At 42.2% G+C, this 19,818-nt stretch overlaps 1 long non-coding RNA gene across 6 annotated transcripts in view; it reads left to right on the forward strand.

The window, feature by feature from the left end:
* LOC116595415 overlaps positions 1-19,818 on the forward strand; it is a 63,849-nt gene that overhangs the window by 31,603 nt on the left and 12,428 nt on the right. For all 6 annotated transcript variants that reach the window (XR_004287668.1, XR_004287667.1, XR_004287670.1 and 3 more), the window contains exons 2-3: positions 13,274-13,451; positions 19,096-19,522. This is a non-coding gene — a long non-coding RNA (uncharacterized LOC116595415). The remainder of the gene's footprint in view (positions 1-13,273; positions 13,452-19,095; positions 19,523-19,818) is intronic.

Here is a 19,818-nt window from a genome sequence, read left to right on the forward strand (position 1 = left end):
GCACCACTCCTCGCGTCTCCCAGGATCTGCCACTTATGGGTCCCTGCTCAAAGAGCAGGGGCCTGACTGCACCTTGAATCATGGTTTAAGGTAACCCTGTCCTGAGAGCCCACTCCTTGGCTCCCTCTCTGCAGCTGGCTTCCCTGCTCTGATACCTGGGGGTTTTGCCACACTCAGACATCCCAGGTCTTTCTGTGTCCCTGCGGGTCCTGAGACCACACTGTCCCCACAAGGGCTCCACCTCCCGCTTAGCCTCTGGAGGGACATCTCCCCGCAGAGTAAACTTCTAAAAGTTCCGATTTGGGGCATCACTGCTCTACCACTTGCTGGGAGCCCCCTGCCCCGCGGTCTATGGTCCCATATATCCTGTCATATTCACTTCTCTACGCGTTCTACCTTCCAGAAAGTGGTTGATTTTCTGTTCCTAGAATTGCTGTTCTTCTGTTCCATCTCCTCTTGAGTTTGTAGGTATTCAGAATGGTTTGATAACTATCTAGTTGAACTCCTGGGACCTGCTATTTCAGTCTCCTACTCCTCTGCCATCTTGCTCCTCCCTCCAAATAAATCCAAGGTAGAGAATCTTAAGCAGACTCCATGTCTAGCATGGAGCCCTATGTAGGACTTGATCTCACAACCTTGAGATTATGACCTGATTTCATTGCGTCCCATAATTCATGTAGGTTTTCTTCAGTCTTTTGTATTCTTTTATCTTTTTGCTCCTCAAATGGTTAATATCCAATGTCTTACACTCCAGATCACTGATTCTTCTGCAAGGTCGAGTCTGCTTTTGAAACTATTAAATTCTTTAGTTCAGTTATTATTTTTTCAATTCTAGAGTCTCTCTCTCTTTCTTTTGTTAGTTGCTGTTTCCTGTTGAACTATTTATTTTGTTCATGATTTGTGTCCCTTATTTTGTTTAGTTGTCTGTCTGTGGTTTCTTGTAGTTCACTAAACTTCCTTAAGAGGATTATTCTGAATTCTTTGTCTGCCAGTTCACAGATCTCTGTTTTTTTTGGGGGGGGTGTCCATTATTGGCACTTTATTAGTTTTATTTAGTGGGGCTATTGGCTTGATTCTTCATGATCCTTGATTCCTTCTTTTGGGATGTTCACATTGAGTGATTGTGCTCTTATTCCAGACGTATAGCTTTCTTTGGGCAGAGACAGTTCTTCACCAGTCAGCTCAGTTTGGGTTTCTAGGCAGGTTTACTGGTAATGTCCTTGGGAAGGTGGAGCCTGCTGTTATGGTCTATTTTTAGGTGAGGCAACTGTCTAAGCTCTTAGGAAGTGGATGGGGATGTATGCCACTGGCTAAGAACAGTTGGCTAGTATGGCTAGCTCAGTTTCCTACTCAAGTGAGGCTTTAGGATGGGCTTCATGGTTGTTGGGGTTCTCTGGTCAGCCTTGCTAGATGGTCAAGACTAGGCATTATATTAAGCCAAAGACGAAGCTATGAATTACCATCCCTGCACTGGCAGGGAAGCAGGACTGACCCTGGAGCCTATATAATTCATTATTTCGGTGGCCAAAAGATGTTAGAGTGTGCCCTGAATTCCCTGGGAAGGTCTGGCTACTAGTTTTGCTCTGCCTGGAGGGGAAGGCAGGACTGTGCCTTCGGCTGAAGTGCTGCTCTAGGTTGGGCTTTTGAGTGGGCTCTGCAGCTTCCTTTTGGCTCTGGTTAGGTTTCTTGGTTGGACAGGTTGAAGGTTGTATTCAGTAATGAGTGGGGCTAGGAACCACTCCCTATCTTGGTACAGCAGGAGCAGCAGCTCCTCTAAAGCTGGTAAAGCTCTTTGGTTGTTGTCTTAACTCAAGCCAATCTGCACCCATTCAGACCCTGTCTGAACAGGGTCACTGGCTTTTCTCTGAAAGCTATTGGCTTTGCCAGAATAGTTTTGCTAAGTAAATATGAAACAGGCATCTGGATGAAAACAAAACAAAACAAAACAAAACACTAATAGACGTTCTATCACTCCCAGTGAAGGCACTGAAACCGGAAACGGGAATAATTCTTCTAGAGATGTTATATAGAAACCATGATCATGACATTGCAAAAATGAGGTGGGACAGTTTTGTAAACTATCTTTATGTTCTAAGTTGGGAAGCATTATCATTTAAAATGTAGAAACATTTTCTTTTTTACTATTTGTTCTAAGAATACTATACAGTGTCTGAAATTCCCTTTTTTCTTCTATTATGAACCAGGAAGATTTTTCTGATGGAGAAGATTTCTAAAAGAAATCAGGAAATGTGCATTTTTGAGGTATAATTCTCCATAAGAAAAGTCATAGACTACTAAATTATCCAAATAAAGTGGCATGGGTTATTAAATTATCCCTGCAGTGTTGGGAATTTATGGGTGAACATTCACTATATAATATTGAATGTACATATGATAGATCCAGAATTTTTTAAAAAGCCATTTTGCGAGGAAACAGTGAAAATTCATTAAAATTGAAGAAAGTACATCATGAATCTATATCCTTAAATGGCTGGCCTGTTTGGACTCAAATGAATGATAATTGAGCTACAAATTCCAGTTAAGTTGGTGAAACAGTTAATGCAGTAAACAAATTAAGTGGGCTAAATTTTAAAAAACAGATTGGAAGATTAAAGTAGATAGATCAAAATCAAAGAATGCTATAAAGGAATATGGACATATCCTCCAAAATGAGAATTTTCTTGTGCTACCATTTCCAAGGAAGCGAAGAAAGAGATGACAAACGTATTTTGTAATTATTTGAGATTAATGTGTAACTTTTTGGGTATGTAAAGTAGGAAAATAAGTGAAGAAAAATATTTGAATAAAAATCTGGAGCATTACAACAAAAATATTTTTTAAAAGCCTGCATATGTTTAGACTATTAAAAGGTCTTCCTTTCTCTTATTTTGGTTATGCCTTTTTAAATAGCTAATGGATATATCAGCATTCTTAACCTGAGTCAGATGATTTGGCCCCTTCGTGACTTTCCTAGTGCCTCTGATACCTATTTCAACTTGTTTTCTAAAGAGACGGTATGTACTTAGCTTTCGCAGAAGTAATTTGGAACCTTTCAAACTCCCGAGTTTCTGTAGTCTTCATTTTGTTCATTGGATTTTCTTCCCCTTTGCCTTTCCCCCCTCCTCTTAAAGTTTAAAATTAACCTTCCATTCCCACTTTGTTTTTTTCTTTTTGCTTTCCTCTGTGGTTCACTTCTTTCCCAGTGATACTGCTAGGATTTTTTTTTTTTTTGCTTCACCATCGAGTTTCTCTTTCATTTTTCTTTTATGCATCTATTGACTCTCCTTTATCCATAACATCCATTTTTTAAAAGATTTTATTTATTTATTTGACAGAGAGACATTGAGAGAGGGAACACAAACAGGGGGAGTGGAAGAGGGGGAAGCAGGCTTCCCACAGAGCAGGGAGCCCGACGCGGGGCTCTATCCCAGGACCCTGGGATCATGACCTGAGCCAAAGGCAGATGCTAACGATTGAGCCACCCAGGAGTCCTATTCATAGTATCCTTATCCATCCCTGTCCCTTTTTCTTTTATGGACATAGTCATGTTGTCTTCTTTCTGTGGGGCAATTTCCCAAGCTACTGGGAATTTCAAACCAATATATGTTGATGGACAACGGATGTTTCGTGCGGTACTGGATTTCTCCATGGCCTTTCTCCCGAATTTCTTATCCACAGCTGCTCAGGCTTGCCCTCTGGCTTCCTAAGGGATGACAGCTCTGTCTTTACTTGTGTTTTCGGACCCTTCTTTGTTTGGCCAGCTTTGGTTATGTCTAAGAAACTTGAGGTTGGGAGTTCTGCCTCACCAACTTAATGTGGCATTTTATTTTATTATTATTTTTGCAGATCATTCTTTCTTTTAAAAAGTTTTTAAAACTTTTACAGTTCGCTAACATAGTGTTGTATTAGTTTTAGGTACACAGTAAACATGGACATTGTAGTACATTCTTCTCATCAGCTAAATACAGGGTACCTCCCCAACCATCCTTTTGGGAGCAGACCTGGCTGATAACAAGAACACCTTTAGATGGGAGGCACTGTGTTCATGCTGAGTCAACGGACAGACAAGGGTTTGGAGAGGGGTCCTCCGATTATACTGCGTGTGTCACCCTGGGTAAGCCATTGGATTCTCTGCACCTATCTTCATTCTTGGAGATAAGGGTTTTTTGCGTACATTTTGTACCTGGCGCATTTCCAATAAGGTTTCATTCCTTGTATATGCACCTGTGGTTGAGACCTCAGAAAACTTAAAGCAGTACCATTAGGCACAGTAGACGCGGTGGCACGGCAGAAGGCAGAGGTGGTAGAAATAATGCCATTACCACAGTGCTCTCAGTGTGTGCGTTTCATTTTATCTTGACAATGACCCTGAAGTCTGATGAAGATCCCTGGCCCCTCAGTGGGGAACTGAGACCTCTCTTTGGGCCACCACTGTCATGTCATTAATTTGGGAGGGAAGAAATGCCTACTAAAAAGCCACGTGGATATTGTGAAGGTAATGGGTAGTACGAGATCATCCTGAGTGTAGAAAATTGGAGCCATTCAGCCTCGTAGAAAAGAGGAGTTTTATGTTTCATTCCCAGGTTCAGAGAAAAGAAAACCTTTCCTTTTCTTTTCCTCTTTGTTGTTGTTGGCAAGACTCTGTAAGACTGCAACTCACATGTAAGACACACTGGGCCAACTTTTCAAAGAGCCTCTATACTTTGCATGTGTTAGATTTTTCATGCATAGCTACAGTTTTGGGCGGTGGTGGAGCTTGTGGGGTGGAGGGGAGGGTGGGCACAGATGGATTTTTCACATTTGCCACCTCACTTTGAATGTGTAAATGTACTAATTTTGTGAGATTTGGTTTCCGGAAAAGAAGAGATCCCGAAGCAGGCTTATATCTAGAGCAGTGTCTTCTTTAAGTGAACAGCTCTGAAAGTGGTCAGGATTTGCAGATCTGCCTGGACGGTGGTAAGAAGGTGGTGTATTGTTTGAAATAGAAATCAGCCTGAGGAGAGCTCTGAAGTGTCTTGCAGTTTGGGTGGGCTAGACATTAGTCTTGCAGTTGTGTACGGCTCATGTCATGCCTTTTTCCTAGGCACTTTTTGTCTCAGATGAACCTTCGCTAGGGAATGATTGAATGTCTCAGAGTTAGTGATTTGCTAACAGAAAGCCTGGCAGGTTTGTTTTATTCTCAGAAAGATCTAGATTCTTTCTTTCTGATGTGACCCTCAGTAACTTTAAATCCCTAGTTTTGTCTATTTGCCATCAATGCCTGTTAGGATAGAGAAAGTTACATTATGGGAGAAAGTAGGCATCAAAACCTCAGCGGCTTAAGATTACAAAAGTTTCTTTCTTTTTTTCTGTTGTTGTTGTTGGCTCTGTGTTTTTGCTATTTTACTTATTTATTTTAACTTTTGTTCCAGTATGGTTTCTAAAATTTGAATTCCGGTATAGTTAGTAGACAGTGTTTTGTTAGCTTCAGATGTGAGATAGAGTGATTCAACCCTTTCATCCAATGCCCAGTGCTCATCACGACAAGTGCACTCCTTAATCCCAGTCTCCTATTTCCCCCTCCCCCACCCCAAAAGTTTATTTCTTGATCCCATTTCACGTCCACTGAGAGGCAGAAGGGGTGCCCATCAGCTATACATAGTTAGGGACTCAGAATGATGGAAGCTCTTCTCTGTACCTGCTTCCACACTCACCATAGCGGAGGAAGGAGACATGGCGAGGCTTGCCCTGGCTAAGGCGTCTGCCCAGAGGTGACACCTGCCACTTCTCACATTTCATTTGTCAAAAAGTCTCATGACCGTGCTCCACTTCAAAGCCGTGGAAGGCACATTCAAGCCTACGCCAAGTCTAGGAGGAGAAGAGAAATTAACAACCTGCTGGTGACTACCTCATCGGCCATTAGACATCAGCACGCAGGGAAGGTATTTGTCTTTTGTTTATGGTAATTAGCACCACCAGTGCTAATTTCTCTACCCTGGACATTTCTGAGCATTGGTAAAAAAGTGTTGTCACATATTTCCACAGTCGTCCCCATGAAGTGAATGTTCCGCCTCCTTGGAAGCTTATAATACAGCAGCTTCAAGGACTATGGATACTTTGAAATGTTTTTAGTGACAATGATTATAATGAAAATAATAGTGAAGAATAAAAACTTACCCACAGAGAGAAATCCATCCCTTAAGCCGTGCTTTAAACTCAGTTCTTTCTTTTGAAAGTACTTTCAAGTCTTAATCAAAGGACAACATCTTCATGACCAAATTAATCAACATTTGATGGATAAGGAAGTTAAGGATCAGAGAAGATAGAGTAGACTTCTCGGGTCTCTAAGATAGAAGTGAAAGTGTTGAATTCACATTGGGGGATTTTACTATAATCACCAGAACAACCTCTGCCACCATCGCTACGGACCTCTGTCCCCACCCCCCCAACCCCATCATTATCCCCACCACTCTCCTCACCCCCCCATCTTTACCACCTTCACACTACAACCACTACGCCCATCTAATGTTATAAACACAGACAGTATGACCCAAATAATGTTTCTTTTCAGAACAATCAGGAGGACCATAAAATTAGGTAAGATTTTTTAAGCTATTAAGTTTTTTTTTCCTTATACATTTCATAATCCAGGAATAAAAAAGGTCACGGAAGAGGATTGGCAACTCTGAACAACTCTGATTGGGAACGTGGTTTGGACTAAACGTGTCTTTCTTCTTCTTCAGTTTGTCTTTTTATTTTTCCCTTTCGATTTTCTTCCTGGGGTACTTTTACTTTCCCCTTTAAACTTGAAAGAGAGATAGTGTTTAAAAAATGCCACACTCCATGACCTTCACGGCCCAGAAGGGGTGGTGCGTTCGTGTACTATGGTAGCGCTTACTTTATTTTTATATAGCCCTTTGAAGAGCACAGATGTGGGCAGGATTTCCAAAGTCGGGGCTCTTTTTCCTGCCAAACTCTGCTTAGAAACCAGCATGGGGATGGTAGAAGGACCATCCGAAGCAAAGTGGCACAGTTGCCCAGTGAATCAGAGGGATTTGGCAGAATCATTGCAATCAGCATGTTGTACTTCATGAGTCCACCTGTCTGCTCTGATTTGGGTGTGATGCCCCAGGCCTCTGGGAGAGTGTTCAGAGTGGGCTTTCTTTGGAGATGATTCTTATTGGCCCCTGAACTGTGGAGATCAGGATTCTGTCTTAGCCTCTCGGGCTAACATGGGGAAGGATGGCATCTTGGATCCTTGCCCATGGCCTGTGCAGTGTTACCAACCTTCTACAAGGCCCCAGGCATTTGTGTCTTTAAATACCCTTGCTGGCTGAGATAATGATGGAGGGTAGAGAGATTCTGGCCCAAAGCTAACACCCTAGAGCTTTACTAACCCCCCTACCCTTAGCTCCAAATATTAACAAAACAAGGACGTTATCACATTACCAATCTAGGCTGCAATTGATTATTTGCCAAGAATTCCGCGCTTCCACCTCACATGATCCATTTTATTTTTCTTTTGGGGATTTGTTTTCTGAATCAGTTTACTTCTTCGTGGTCCAATAATCACCAAATGGAATTCTCTCCATCTTTCATCCTTCATCATTAGGGGAAAAAATACAGTATCATTTTCTGGCAAGAAATAAATATCTCAAAATGAAAGACAATATTTAGTGACCAAAAAAAAAAAAATCCCTCAAGAGCAGTACTTTTCTGATGAATCAGAGCTGGAAGTGATTAAGGGCTCAGTGCATTAAAACAATGAGCACTCACGTCCATTCCTTCATTTTCATAAGAAAATCAAACATCCTCTTTTAAGGAAGTGGGGGGTTGCTTAACAAATCTTTCAAGTGAGCCATAGATAAGTGCATTGGCATGGTTTGAGGAAACGCATAGAGGAAATTAAAAATATTTATTTTATTGAACTAATATTCCCAGTTGGAGATTAAAGTAGCAAACGGAACCCACAACTGTAAGGTCAATGCGATTTGGCCATTTAGTTTCTATTTATTTTGTTCTTAACTGTCAACTTGAACTTGAGGAGAAGTTTAAAGTTGTAACTTACTAAGTGCTTAAAAGAGTGTTCCTTGTATATGAGATGGGGTTGTCTCAGATTGTATTTTTGGGCAAAAATACGTGTGGTTTGATTTTATTTGAATCGGTGTTTTTCTTTTTAATTTTACATTCAGAATTTGAAATTCCTGGCTGTTTTCAGGTTGACTAAAATTTTGCTGTGTTGTAGAGAGTTATGATTTCATGATTGTGTGAGTTTGGAAAGGTTCTTACGTCTTTTTTGTCATGGATTTCAAAAGAAAACATTTTTAAAGACACCATTTAGGGGGCGGGAACCTTGCTGGCGCAGTCGGTTAAGCATCCGACTCTTGGTTTCGGCTCGGGTCTTGATCTCAGGGTCGTGAGATTGAGCCCTGCACTGGGACCCACACCCAGCAGGGAGTCTGCTTAAGATTCTCTCTTCTTCCTCTGCCCCTCCTGCTCATGTGCACATTCTATCACTCAAACAAATAAATAAATCTGTATAAAGAAAATTAAAGGCATTATTTAGGAATCAGGGCTAACTGTTTTTTCATTTCTGGCTGCTACCTCATTGCTATTGGATCTGGACATACTATTCTAGGCTGGTCGTGTTCTGTTTGGTCATTGATGTCTTCTTCCTGGATGGACGACTGTTGTACTTTTTATTTCAGATTTACAAGGAAAGGGACATCTGGAATGCACACCTGTCACATCAGACAGTCATATTTGCTCAAGAGGCAGATAGTCGCTACCATGGTTAAGCTTCCACCAGTACTTACTATGTTCCAGGAAATAGGCTAAGGAATTTATGTCCATTATTTCTTGTGGAGACAGTTACTGTTTTGCAGTAACTATAATTATCCTCATTTTATAGGTAAGGAAACTGACCTCTCAGAGAGGATCCTTCACTTTCCCATGAGCCCCTAGCCGGCAAGTGTCAGAGCTGGGGTTCTCCTGGTGGGCGTCCTCTTGGGTCCCCCCTCCCAGATGTTGCGGGGCTTCTCTAACAGTGGCAGAGAGACCCAGGTGTTTCAAGATGGTCGTAAAGCTCTTGGGGCAAAAGTTGATAAATGCAAAAGCAGGGCTACATCCCCGTCCTCTTCCAGTTCACAGCAATTCTCCTGCAAAACAACTGTGCATTTGCAGGCTGGCTTTTCCATGGAAAAGCTAGAGTGGGCACACGTTCAACTCAGTTCCCACTGTGTTTTCTCACAGAGGTTCTTCCACAAGATTACAAAGACTGGGAACCCAGCCTATTATTATTAATAATTTTTAAAAGTTATTCTGGCTTCTTTCAGGGCCATATCAGTTTCAAAGATCGCTGTCAGGGTGGGAGCAACTGAAGTTGAAACGGCCTGAATGCTAAATGTAGCCTGAGAGCGGAAACTTTGTTCTTCAGAGTTGAAAAGTCGGTGGAATATTCATAGAAATGTAATATGAGCACAGGATACCGAGTCAGTGTCAAAACTTTGTTCCAAACCATATTTGCTATTTGTAAAACTCACTCCTCAGGGCCCGGCTGGGGGATGAGAGGGCAAATGGATTACAGCATGCCCTGAGTCAGGGCTGTGTGTTGGGGGCTCCCTTCCCCACGAGGCTTTTCTCCACAAGAACTAGGGTTCGTAAGGGGGGGGCAAAGGTAATGGGGTCCAGCCCTTCTAGGAGGACCATCTCTGCCTCAAATACAGAAAACTTTCCTCTGTGTTTCACTACAGTTTGTGCCAGAGTTTGAAATAGAAACTGTGGAGGGGTCTATGTAATGTTTCCCATGTGCAGAAGTGACACCATTTGCTTTTTTCCTTGAAGCTCTCCTGATTGAGATATTGATTAAAAAAAAAAAATCATGGTGGCATAGTTCGCAATGAATATCATCTTCAGATGCTGGACTTCTATCTTAAAACTAACCAAAGGACCCATCTACTGATGACCCAAATTTCCTTTCAAGAATTAACAAATTCTCTCGTATTTTTCCCCCCGTGGAACTCTACTCATCTGTAGTTAATCTAAGAATTAACATTTAGCAAATTACTGCCCTAAATGAGGTATGTGCCTGGTGGCTCCGTTGATTAGAACCCTGTGCTAATGAGATCACGGGTTCAGTCCTCGGGAGGGCTGGTTCCCTTCACCGTGGTCCCTGTCTGAATCCCAGCCAGGCCTCCCAATGCACACTGCTTACAAGGGGCCTTCTGGGGAAGAATCAACACAAATTCTTCATCATTTGTGGGAAAAAACCAACTCAAAGCAGATGCCTTGAGTTAACTCAGGGCATGACAGTGATCCCGAGAGGGTAACAAAATGGTACCCTAGAGAAGGCAAGGGCTGCTTGCAGATGGTGGAGGTGTCGCACTTCCTGGGGATGGCTTCTGGGCTGGGAAAACAGATTTGGTGTGTGTAGGACGTTCCGGTCCTGCCAAGTGAAAGGGGGACTTTCATATAGGAAGGGTAGGAGGCTGGATGCTTATCCATGGGGCAGACTCAGAAGGACACTTGGTGGTGTGGGGGGGTGTTGGTTGTTGAACTTTCACTCATCACTTATTTGAAAGGCAGATCATTCTGAGCCTTCCCTATAATGTCAGTAGTCATGTAACCCATGGGACCATTTCTCCTACAGCCAGGCCACTCCAGCCAGTTGTCTTGGGCTGGCAGGAGACACCGTAGCTAAGAGCTTGAAGAGCAAGGGTGGTTCTCACTCTTACTCCCTCTCCATTTTCCACTCTCAGAAACCACCTTTTCAGAGGTAGGTCCAGGTCTGAGGCCAAACCTCACCCAAGCATGACCGGATGCCTTGATATCCTCCGAGGCCATTTCTTGGGTTTAAGGAAGAATAATGCCTAATGAGCTCCAGCTGTGCCTAGTGGCATTCCCTGTTGAAACCAGCAGCCCCCACTGGCTTTCTTCCATTTTCCAAGAATACCTTCTTCAGGGCAGCGGCCACCTCTTTTTTTTTTTAAATTTTTAAAAAACTTTAACTATTACATCCTTATTGCCCAGCAGATTGCTTTGTGTTTGGAAGTTCAATAAATATCTGATGGATATTCAATTGTGCAACTGGTTCCATTTAGACAAAGGCAGTATTTTAAATGTTATCATCTTATTTTTCTCTTTGCAAAATTATATGCCCTTACCGGAAAAAAATGAGAAAATAGAGAATAAATATCACCCATAATGTCATCAGTTGGAGATAGCCTTTCCTGGCATTTTAGGGTGCATGATAGTTACATCTGTATGGGTATCTTTCAACTATATGGGACTCAGACAATACATATTATTGTGTAATGTTTTTTTTTAACTTATATAAAAATCTTTGCATGATACTATATATTGGGATTATATATTATTCCACCTTATTACCTTTAATTTTTTTCAGAGCATTTTATTGCATGACTGGACTTCAACTTAATCAGTCACATATTAAAATCTTGTAGTTTAAACTCTTTGCATAGTTTTGTTTATTTCCTTGGGACAAATTCCGACAGGAGGAATTGCATGGTTCCACGGTTTTCTAATTTGCTATGTGTTGGCAAGTTGAGGGTCAGAGAGGTGCCCCCAGTATGAACTCTGGCCTGCAACAAACAATGTAGTGCATTGCCACTCTCCTGCCTTGCCAACAGTATTTATTAATCTTTTGTATATTCGCTAACTCATAGGCGAGAAGGTAGCAGTGTGCTTGTACTTTGCATTTCCTTTATCAGTAGTGAAACTGAGTATTTTTTTCGTGTGGCTATTTTAATGTCTACTTTGCAAGGTGACTGTTAATATTTTTGAAGACCCGTGTATTTTGGGGGCTAGTAGACCTCCTTCTCTCTGTTCCTTTATTGTAAAAAATTAGTTGACACCATCTATTTGAATACAAAGCCATACACAAATATGTTGATCAGCTTTGTGACCCTGCAGGTTGAAGGTCAGAAGGAAGGGTCACCCAAGAGTAAATGGGCTGAGTAAATGGTTTCCAAGCAAAGACCTGGGTGAGCTTTGCCAGAGGAGGGGCGGGGAGAGCCACCTGTGAAGAAAGGGAAAGAGGATGTGACCTGAAGATTTGTGACTTTGAGAAGGTCACTGGAAATAGACAAGGTCAGAGATAGTACAGGGGCTGGCAGCTCCAAACGGGAGCCAATTAGACACAGAAGGAAGCGAGATGGGCAGGGGAGCTGTAGGAAATGAAAGAGATGGTGCCCCGGGGTGGTCTGTGGTCTCCCTGGGGGTTGGGGGACAGGCATCTCCTCAGATGTCTCTAACACAGCAACGGAAAAGAGAAACACTAGCAGCGCCTGCTTCTCTGAAGACTTATCTGGAGTCCAGTGTGACCAAGGCAGGCGTGTTTAAGACCAGAAAGGGAGATACCACAGCACGCACGTGTGGTCTTCTGGCTAGAGTACACCTGTGCTTTCTTGGAAAGCTCAGGAGTAACCACACCTGGGAGAGGGAATTGAAATACACAAATTGGTGGTAATTAAATAAAGATAAAATACTGCACTAAAGTTGCCCCAGCATGTATATGACTCCAGTTATGTAAAACTGTATATAAAGATATGTAATACGTCATTATAAATATAGGTTTTAAACATGATATGTATTACTATATATATATATATATATATATATATATACACACATATACATAAAATACATGAATATAGGAATATGCACACTTGCCCATGTCATGTCCAGAGAGTGCTAATGAGGTGAGACAGGGAGAAGGAATTATTCTCGCTTTTCCTCACATTTTTAAGTGTTGCTTCACTTGTTCCAGCAAACATGTATTCATTCTCTAGCTTGTACATGGTCGAACGAAGAAAAAAAATGGTTAAGACGGGAAATATATGTGTGCTGAGGGCGGCCTTCCTCTTCCCCTCAGTGGCATGGCTGGGGAATCATGAGGGCAGTAGAAGCTGAGGTCCTGGGCTGTCACCCGAGCCCCTGCCAACTCAGACAGAGGAACCCCTGGAAGTACCTGAGAGTCACACCTGGGCCCCGCAGGGCGCCGAGCTCATTGGCATGTCACACTTAGATGACAGGGGAAGCCGTGCCTTCTTGGCAGGCGGGACTCTAGCCAACAGGTAAGACATTTCCAGGCCACCTGTTTCCAGATCAGGTGAGCATCGCCACCTGGCAGGGAGGAGGCACGGGTTCATTGCAGGGGAAAGAACTCGAGCTTGGTGCAGGAGGAAAAATGAGAACTTTTCTCCTTCCGTTCAAGAGCTGCCAGTGCATCATGAAACAAAGTATCTGACTGGGACTTTTTGTTATTTTACATCAGGTAAAGCCACTTTAAGGCAACACCGTTTCCTGCGTCCTTTGTGTTCCCCTGTCCTGTGGTCTGGAGACAAAGCTGGGGAACAAGACTCAGCTGACCTCTGACATTATGGAGCTACCCTTGAGTAAGGGAGATGGACGGATGGCACGCGAGGGACCAAACAGAGAGAGGGTCACACGTGGTAAGATTGCTCTGAAGGGAACCAAAAGCGGTGGGAAGCTCAGGGCTGGGCTATTTTGGATCCGGAGACAACGGAAGGTCTTTCGGAGGAGAGGTCGTTTACCCTGAGTCAGGAATGAAGAGAAAAGGTCAGCAGGTGAGTTGCCAACTGGCAGAAGGGGGACCCAGGAGGCGGGACTCAACTCAGCCTGCTGACCGTCGGTCTGAAGAACAGCAAGTGTGTGGGGAGCTGGTCAGCATGAGGTTTGAGAGGCCAGCAGGCATCAGGTCATGCTTGGCCCCATAGGTGGGTCATATCTAGATATTCAGTTTAGTCCTTAGTGCGAAAGCAAGGTAAAGTGTGCTTAGAAATCTGACATCATGATGCCGCTTCATTTTACACAAGCTTAACACCAGCTTCAACTCAGCATGTGTAAAGATCTGTTGAAGGAGTGCAAAATAGATAAACAGACTGATGTTCCAGGGTCAGAAAATGTCCCATGTTTATTTTATATTCTATTCCATTCTATTTTATTTTATATATTTTATCTTACTTTGTTTATTTATTTATTTTTATTTATTTATTTGACAGAGAGATATCACAAGTAGGCAGAGAGGCAGGCAGAGAGAGAGGAGGGGAAGCAGGCTCCCTGCTGAGCAGAGAGCCCAATGTGGGGCTTGATCCCAGAACCCTGGGATCATGACCTGAGCTGAAGGCAGAGGCTTTAACCCACTGAGCCACCCAGGTGCCCCTATCTTATTTTATATATTGTATTTTATTTTTAAGCTACCATTTTGACTTCCATTACATCAACAATCACCCCCATTTAGATTTATTTTCACAAAAAGACCAAGCTACAGAGATGTGAATGAAGTCTGATGCTGCGGAGCATGCCTGAAATCAAAGGAAAGGTTAATGAGATACTGTCTCCACAGCGTGGAGTGCATGAAGCGCTTCCCCAAACGGGACGCCGTCCATCTTTGTCATCTCCCAGCATGCTGGGCGGAGCAGATGCTCCTGCTGTCTCCGTGGTGTCTCCAGATGAGGAAACCATCTTAGAGAAGTGAGAAAGGACTGGGTGGGGCCATACCCCCAGGAAACCAAGAAGCACCTGGGAGTCAATGTGAGGTAGAGAACAGACATAGATGTTGAGCTTGGGCAGATCTGGTTTCCAGACCAGCTCTGCACTTAACTGTTGTGGGGTTTTGGAATAGGCACCCTACTGTATGATCTCCATGAGGCCCACTTTCCATCTTTAAAATGAGGGTAATATCATTTACCTCATAATATATTGCTGCAGATTAAAAGAGAAGAATTAGAGTATCAGGCACACATGAGACACTCAAGAAATATTCGTTTCTAGGTTCCATTACCCACAAAAATTCAATGAATCCTTCCCAAAATAGAACATCCTTTAGAATCTTACCCTCCTCTTTTTTGTTGTTGTTGTGGATGGGACATCCAAAAGGATGTTAGGGATTTTTTTTTTTTTTTTTTTTTTGGTTTGTGGTAAGCTGACTTTGCACTTTAAAAGGGAAAAGAAGGAAATCTGTAGTACCTCAAACAATGAGCCTTTTTAAAGCCTGCATTGGACTCCAGTTTCAAAGAATATTCTTATTAACATACTTTCTTATAAATGGAGCGCTACTCATCAAATATTTATAAGTAGTAGCCCTAGAAGCCAGCTCAGTGCTTGGCAAGCCTGGGGACATTTCCCACGTGCGCTGTGGGATGGCGTAGGCAGGAGAGACCCTTTAATTTTGTGACATGGTTTGGGGGCTCCAGCGTGAGCTAGTCTTGGCATGGTTTCTCCCTGCTCTGGGCCTGTTCTGGAGCCTTTCAGGACTCCCACGTAGACTGTCCTTGCAGGCAACTCCCTTTGAAGTCCCTGGGAGCTCTTTGAATGGAAAACATACACAACGGGGGTGTTGATGCAAATAAGCATCAAACCTGATGTACGTGGGGGAATAAAGGTGCTTCTCACCCCAAATATTAGCTCTCAAGCCCAGAAACTATGGTGTGATCGTTAAAGAAAAAAAGTCATTCCTCCAATAACCCCCCCAATCTATCACCAAAGCTCCATCATCTCCATTCGCTTAGGAAATGATAAACCTGCTAATTACCCGAGAGTTTTAATTAAGCAACAGATACAGTCAGTGCAGGGCTCTGTTTTTCCTTTAAACATATCAATAAAATGAAATTCTCAATTCCAGAGCAACTTGCTAAATGAAAAAAAAAATAAACATTACTCTCTTTTGAAATATCACTCATCGAGCGTGATAATTTAGAAAAATATCTCTATTAGAGATAGTTAGAGATATTTTTTGGTAGAAAATGCAGTCGCCGATGTAGCACAAAGCTGCAATTTGTAGACAGGTTAAGTAAATTAAATCACTCACTGTCTTTTTTTTTCAATGGCTTTAAAAGTTAAAGGTAATTTGCAAAGAAAATGCTCAGTTTGAATTGGTTTGTAATATCTGTTAATGATCTTTAAAAAAATCCACTTATTCACAATCCGGTCCCTGGGGGAATTCCAGCGTGCTATCAGAAAAATTTCTGAAGTCTGAAATGTCATTAGCTAGTGATTCCTTTGAAGTAAAAAGCCCCGAAAAAATAAATTATATAAGGTATACAAGTGCGCAGGACAATCACTTTGATGAATAATATCTGTGTTTTTCGTAACTAAGAACGCAACAATTGAAATCCAAGCTGCTAAATTATAGAGCTGTCTTGTGAATTACCTCGGTGGAGGTATGCCTGTTCTGTTTATTTCACACATATATTGAGTTCTTCCATATATTTATAGATTGTTGATGTAAAAACAGTAGTGTTGGAACAATTTTGATTATATTCATTGTGTTTACCTTTTGGAAACACAAGGTGTTGCCTAAATACAGCTCTACAGGTGTTGCCAGCCGGAACTAAAACAATAGCCTGTTTTAGGGCAGCCTCCTGGATCCCAGATCCAGGTGCCCTGAACCGCGGCGCGAATACCGCACAGCCCAGCGAATTGTCCGATATTAGATAACAGCGCTGTGAAATACTACACCAAAGGGGACATTTTCTTCCTGACCCTGGCTGGCTATTGGTTTTTGCCTGGAAGCAGGGGAGTCTTTGTAATACGATATTAGTCAGTGTAACTACAGATGCTGCTTCGGCTGCTATAAATAGCTAATTTTTTTTTTTTTTTTTTTGAGAAGAGTCGGATTTTAGTAAACCATTGGCTACAGGTTAATTATACATTTCGTAAGAAGGCACTTCCTTGTAGGCAGCCTAAATTTGTTGCCTTTTAATGCTGCTTTATGTGAGGATAGCCACGTGTGATCCTCTAGGAGGACCTTCATTATTTCTTTATTTTACACATTGGGAATTTAACTTTTTGTTCTTCTCAACCTGAACTGCCAAGGGACCCAGTCTTACTCATTTTTCCTCCAGGGGAAGGCATTCTGTTCTTCCCAGTTCGGCTGATTTATAATTGTAGGTGTGGTTCTTCTGGTTTTCTGTTCTGTCACTGACATCCGGAGAGCACACCGAACGTGGTTAAGAACAAGCCCCTGAATGATTCGGTAATATTTAGTGCCTCCGTGTGCTCATCTAAGAAATGGAAATCAACACTTGAAACTTTTTTGGGAAGCTTTATTGGCATTCCATGTATGGAAGATCACTCAGTGTGTTATCCTGGAAAGGGCACACCCTGTAACTACCTCCCAGGACAAGAAAGAAAATATAGCCAACATTCATGACTGCCCCTAGGATGGGTCGCCCCTTTCCTCCTCAAAGTAGCCACTTTCCTGATGTCCAACACCATAGATTTGGTTTTTGTTTTTGTTTGAACTTTGTGTGAATGGACTCCTATGGTTAAGTGTTCTTTTGCGTCTGATTCTTTCTTTCAACATTGTGTTTGTGAGCTGTGTCTATGTTGCCAGGTGCAGTTATATTTTCCATTTTTATTCCATTCCATTCCATTGTATCAATAATATACCACAATTTACCCTGGATGAACATCGGGTTGTTGTCAGTTTTTGGCTATTTCAAGAGCCACTATAAGCTTTGTCATGCATGTCTTGGGGGGTGTAGCTGCATTTCTTTTGGGTGTGTAGGCTAAGAGGGAAGTTACTCCATTTTAGGGCATGACTGCGCTCAGCTTTAATGATGTCAGTTTTCCAAAGAGGTTGTATAAGTTTCCACTCCCACTGGTGGTGAGAGAGATGTGCTGCTCTCATTCTTGTTAACTGGTATTTTTCTTCTTTCTGATTTTGGTCATTCTGGTGACATGTAGTTGAATATCATTATGGTTTTGATTTCCCAGATTATTAAGAAGTTGAGCATCTTTTCATATACATTGGCCGTTTGGAAATTTTATGAATGGGGTTTTCAAGGATTTTGTTTGTTCATTTTTCCATTGCTTTGTTCATCTTCTCTGTTTTGAAGGAGATAGTTATAGATTCTGGATTATTCTAGTTATGATTTTTTTTTTTAAGAGAGAGAGCACACACATTCACTGCTGCTGCTTTAGCAGCTTTGCATCCACTTCTGGTGTGCAGGAGTTCCCAGGCATAGGAGCTGGAACAGTGTTCTTCCTCTCAGGCCTAGGAGCAGAGGGGTTGGCCCCTCAGACTGGACCCGAAGAGCACCTTGGATAAGGAAGAGCACTTTGGATGAGGGGTATAGGGTGAGGGGTGGAGGGCGAGGGGGAGAGAGAGTCCCAAGCAGGCTCCATGCCCAGAGCGGAACGCAACATGGGCCTCTAGCTCACGACCCTGAGATCATGACCTGAGCCAGAATCAGGAGTTGGAGGCTTAACTGACTGAGCCACCCAGGCGCTCTAAGGATATAATTCTTTTTTGATTATATATATTGCAAATATCATATACCACTCTGAGTTTGACTTTTCACTCTAAATATGGTATCTTTGGATGGATAGAAGAGTTTAATTTTTTAAAAATTATTTTTATTTTTAAAAATTTTTTAAAGATTTTTATTTATTTATTTGACAGACAGAGATCACAAGAGGCAGAGAGGCAGGCAGAGAGAGACGGGGAAGCAGGCTCCCTGCTGAGCAGAGAGCCCTATGTGGGGCTCGATTCCAGGACCCTGAGATCATGACCTGAGCTGAAGGCAGAGGCTTAACCCCCTGAGCCACCCAGGTGCCCCAAGAAGAGTTTAATTTTTACATGGCCTAGTTTCCCAATATTTTCCTTTATAGGAAAAATTAAGTACTCACTTATTTATAGAATAATCATGACTACCCCACCCCTAGCACTTTATTCTGTTAGTATGATAAGTTATTTAATAGGTTTTTGAATGTTAAACCAATCTTCCATTTCTGGACTAAGTCCAATTTGGTTATGATATATTATTTATTTGAAGTACTTCACATATTTTGATAATTTTTACAACAATGTGTATGCATGAAACTTACCTGTACTTTTCCTTGAGTGTAATGTCCTTGTCAGGTGAGTTATCAAGGTTTAGCTGGCTTATAAAATGATTTGGAGAAGTGTCCTCTTTACGTTCTTTAAAAAATTAAAACATAAATAAGTCTAATCTAATATAGTTATTTAAAATATATGTAGTTTGTCCTAAGAATATTATCAAAGTTCTCCAGAAAAGAAGAACTAAACATTTGTGTGTGTGTGTGTGTGTGTGTATTTATTTATTATAGGAGTTGACTAGCACAGTTATGGAGGGCAGGAAGTCCTACAATGTGCTGTCTGCAATCTGGAGACCAAGGAAAGCTGCTCATGTAACTCACCTCAAGTCTGAAGACCTGAGAATCACAGGGGTCCCTGGGGAGCAACTCTGTAAATTCTAGCTGGATTCTGAAGGCCCAAGACCCAGAAACTCTGATGCCCGAGGGCAGGAGAAGATGGATGTCTCCACCTTTCTTCTGTCTTTCTCTTCTATTCTGGTCCTCAATGGATTGGATGACGCCTACTGCATCGGTGAAGGTGATCTTCGTTACTCATCTACTGGTTCAGATGCAAATCTCTTCCAGAAACGCTCTCACAGGCACATCCAGATGTATGTTTTACCAGCAGTCTGGGCATCTCTTAGCCCAGTCAAGTTGACACATGAGAATAACGGGCACAGTGAGTATTCGTCACAATTTCTTTCATTCCAGGCTTCTGTATATTTTAATGTAGACTAGTGGCAGGAGACTGGTTTTGTGTGAGTTTGCCTGAGAAAGAAAATGGAAGTCACACTATCTTCTGGGACTCACAATCTGCTCATGCGCCCAAGGTTGAAATTTGTTATCACATCTCAATCTTGGGACCCACAATCAAGGCTCATCCTGGGTTTAAAGGAGGACCTGTAAGATGAGAAGCTTTTGGGACCTAAGAGAAGCATTCAAATAAAACACTTGCTCCCCTATGAGAAGCTTCAA

The sequence above is a fragment of the Mustela erminea genome, chromosome 7 (genome assembly GCF_009829155.1).
Source record: "Mustela erminea isolate mMusErm1 chromosome 7, mMusErm1.Pri, whole genome shotgun sequence".
NCBI classification, from domain to species: domain Eukaryota; kingdom Metazoa; phylum Chordata; class Mammalia; order Carnivora; family Mustelidae; genus Mustela; species Mustela erminea.